Source organism: Ptychodera flava, chromosome 4 (assembly GCF_041260155.1).
Source record: "Ptychodera flava strain L36383 chromosome 4, AS_Pfla_20210202, whole genome shotgun sequence".
In the NCBI taxonomy this organism is placed as follows: domain Eukaryota; kingdom Metazoa; phylum Hemichordata; class Enteropneusta; family Ptychoderidae; genus Ptychodera; species Ptychodera flava.
The window spans coordinates 45,781,058-45,785,619 of record NC_091931.1 but is presented as its reverse complement, the minus strand read 5'-3'; positions in this window follow the sequence as shown (position 1 = coordinate 45,785,619).

Here is a 4,562-nt window from a genome sequence, read left to right as displayed (position 1 = left end):
GTTGATGAACTATTAAAATATAGATTTCAAGTGAACATACAAAATGTCTCTTTGTGTTCTTTAAAGTTTCATTAGTGGTGACTTTTGATGTATTTCTATCATTTTGTACCGTTTGTGAAATATTTGTTCCTAGTGTAAAATGACAAAAGAGTGCTCAAATTGTCAACACAGTCTGTATATTTGTAGTGTTATTATCGTTGACAACTAAATTTTAGCCCAGACTAGCAGTTCTAGTCAACAATATTGCATCAATATATTGATAGCTTGCATTTCTGCTTACCTTGTTTTCTGAAATTATTATCAATTACATCTTACACTTCTCTGTGTATATGTATATATGTGAGTGTATCATGACACTGGTAAATTTTCAAATGTAAATAAAACTTAATAATGATGATGATAATGTTATATCGACTGTAAAAATTGACAGTGCATCAGACCTTACCCAAATCCCTGTTGACAGGAAAGTATGATCGTCTCATTTATATTATAGTTTGATGATGTTGACACACTGAGAATGCTAGCTTTGTTTGCTGGCATTCTGAAATTCCTGAAAGTCACATTGCCAAAAAGCTGAAAACTGCAGTAAAAATAATGATTGCTATGTGATCTGTAGTGGCTTGTGATGATCTTTAACATGCAGGATGCTGTCCCATGCCCATTGTTGCAAAGGAATTTGATCTTATTTTATTCTGGGCAATGGCAGTCCCACGGACTGGTGAGGTTCTCCATGTAATGGGAATTCAAATAGACCACGTACGGTACAAATAAAACAACTTGCACAAACATGCACAGAAATACGTGCATTTCTATGTGCATTGGTACACGTGGATTTTTTTATACCGACGTCATGTGATCTATTGGGCATACTGAGTCTGGAGAAGACCGCTCGCTCATCCTTTTTATTCCATTAACCCTTTGAACCTGGCTGGGACAGAAATGTCCGATGACGTCATAGAGTACCAGGGGGTCAGGGTGCAAAGGGTTAAGTCAAGTAGTTTTCTGATGCAATAATTAAGCAATAAAGCACACCCAGTGAAGGTATACCACTCGATTTTGACCAGTTCACTTCATATATGCACTCGCTATCGCTCGTTCATATATGTCATGAACTGGTCAAAATCTCGCGATATACCATCGCTGTGTGTTAATTAAACGCAACAACAATTATAGTGGACTACCCATGTATGGTACACAGAGTAAACTCATTCCATCAATGCGCATTTATGATTACTTAAACTTTCTTCTGTGAAACAGATTTAGGACTCAGCAGGGCTTTTCTCCATTCTGATAAAAAATTGAACTTTGTATCCTATTGGTGAATATCTTTATTTTTTACTATATTTGCAAATCATTGAGAACAAGAAGTCTGCACTGCAACGAAACTTCAACACTGCAAGCTCAATTAGCTTCTGCCAACTTTGAATGCTGAACGTTGTCAAAGTAGTTAATGAGCTCCATAATCCAATGTATTGCAAAACATCTTTGAACACTAAATGTGCTCGTGAGTTTGTTGTTATCAATTCACTGCTACCCACAACTTCAAGAAAATGGCATTAACCTTTTATCTGTTTGGCGTTCATGAATCAACCAATGATAGATTTGCTAAGAATACCTATCATAGCACATGATGAAACACAACAGAGGATAGTCAAATGACAAACCTCCTAGGCCTCCCTACAGAGAGAACAGATGGGGACAACCACAATTTTTAAACAGTTTACAGTTTTAGTATCAGAAAGATATGCCAATTGGTGTACAAAACAGGAAATAGGTGCAGGTCTACAGTACAATGCAGTACAGTGAGGTTTATGGACATCAAGTGCACCATTCTGTCCACTGTCATATTGAACATGCATGTCTTTATGTTTTGAGTTTGTGGTCAAATGTTAGGGACTGGTCAGGTTCTTTGGCTGAACAAAGGTAAAACAAAAGGTGACTACATGTAATTATATTTTAAACATTCAGTTATTCTGTTTTGGTGATATTCTTAACACGTCAGTTGTAGTAAATATCAAACTTTTCAATTTTTGTAAAGTGTAAGGACAGTATTTTGAATGAGCTGTGAATATATTTCACACTTTCTGTGCATAACCAGATGTCCAGAACTGTTGTACATAAATTGATGTCAATCACTAATATCAAAGAGAGAGAGCAGCAGTAAATCAAAAACTTCTGTGGGTATTTAGATGTTGCCAGCTATCATGTTAAGTGTTTATGAACCCATGCTTGGTTCACTGAAAGTCTGTTTTTCCTCATTTGTGGGCAAAGCCTCCTATATTTAAGGGACAGTAGCAATATCTTTTGACAATTTTTCATGACTTTTATTCTGTATATTAACGACAGAAATTCAGTTTGTCAACACAGCATAAATGTGTATAAAATAGATATATAGGTCCAATATTAAATTGGTATTATTCAAGGTAAATAAATTGTCAATACATGGATTTTGGTGCAGATTAAAAATTCTCTTTTTTGTCCATACACATGCGGCTATTTCAACAAACTTAACACTAGGCATTGCAATGTACCTTTAACCCTTTCACCATCATGGTGGACCTCTACAGAGGAAAATACATGACACTGTAGTTGATATTACAGAACAAAACAATAATGAAGAAGTTGTATTGTAATAAATTATAGCTACTCTTCCTAAGGGGAGAACTAAATTTAACTCTTGTGTTTTCATGCTAATTTAGGTATAAAGTTTATTTTCAGTGACAATACATTATTTCTGTTCTCTGAAACCGTCCTTTAATAGTTGACCTTGTACTAGCTTCCAAGGTATTGAATATGATTTTTGGTTTTCCCTGTTACCTTTTTAGTGACAGGTTCAGAAACTTTATAAAAGAAACTATCATACCTATACCAAAGTAATGGACAGGAGCAAATAGGCTTTTTTTGCTCTTTCAAAGCCCTAGAAGCCCTAGAGAGTTATTTTTATAAGTTGTAGCCAAACTTGATGAGCACAGTGTCTGAGAGAACTTTTCTTTTATCACTGAATCTGTAAAGGCACACCTAATAATAACAAAAAGTGCCTTTTGTTAAATATCATTTTACACAATAAAAATACCTTTTATTTGAAAACCTGTCACATGAAGAAAAATAGTTGCAATAATGAGAATTGTCATTGTTCTCTGTCTAAAACTTTATGAAATCTGTAGTTCATATACAAAGCATGTAACCTGATCCTTTACTGTTTTCTCTATGAGAACTCAGTATGACAAAGCAACATTTCACAAGACATTGTCACTGTATCACTGATAATTTCTCTATGAGAACTCAGTATGACAAAGCAACATTTCACAATACATTGATACAGTGATATCAATGTATTGTGAAATGTTGCTTTGTCATACTAAGTTCTCATAGAGAAAACAGAAAAGGATCAGGTTGTCATGTTTTGTATATGAACTACTAGACTTGGTTCAAGTCTGTGATTTGTGAATGTTTGAGTGGAGTGAACGCAACGATTTGTATTTTGCTTTCATGTGAAACGCGCGCTTGAGTGGAGTGGACGCTATGAGTGGGGTGAACGCTATACAGGGGAGTTTCACCGAATCCGGCAGAAGCTAACTCACTACACTGCGCAGACTCAAAGGTAATGCATTCAATGGCGGGGAAAACCTCGCATGGGCTTCAAAATTCGGAATAGGTTTGTAAAAATTAGGAGAGACAAAAAAGAAACTATTTTAAATGATTTTTTTTAATTCACCGACTTGAACCAAGTCTAATGAACTACAGATTTCATAAAGTTTAGTACTCTTTGCTAAACAGACTTTCAATTTGAAAACATCCAGATATCTCATATATACATCTCTGATATATTCAAGTTATGCATCCGATTGGCGCGCTGAAATCTGAAACTGAATGATGCAAGTTGTGGCTGGTATGATACTTCGCAAAACAGACTTTCAATTTGCATACATCCATATATCTCAGATATATGTATCTCCGGTATTAAAGTTACGCGCTCAAAGGCCGCGCCAAAACTGCAACTGAATTATGTAATTCGTGGCTGGTACAATGCAGTGCAAGTTTGAGCTTTAACAAAAACACACTGACACCCCCCCCCCCCCCCACTCTCCCGCCATTGAGCATTTCAAAAACATGGTGACCCCCATCACCAAAGTAAAAAAAAAAAAAAAACTGGGTTACCCCCATGAATCTTCTGAGAAACTGACCAGTCCCTTAAAGACGGTTATTTCCCTTTGCTTTTCTCGAAAATGAAGTCAGAACTTTTGCCATGAATCTGCGGACCTTTTGCAGGGTGGACACTGGACAATTTAGGGTGACAGAAACCTTTCAAGAAAAGTGTATACAATAAAGTGTATCCTTCCTATAAACATAGATTCTAGAAAAAATTAGTCTACGGTACGGTGTCATTTGAACTTCACTAGTAGAAGAACTATTTGCTGAATTTGATTTGTGATCAGTATTATTCGATGCTAACACAATTTGGCTCATTGTTTAAATGGTTGTCGAAGAGCTGCTAATGTGGTGCCAATTTATGTACTGCAACTGCCGTCTCAAGTTATGCTGCGCTAACGTAAGTTGCAGTA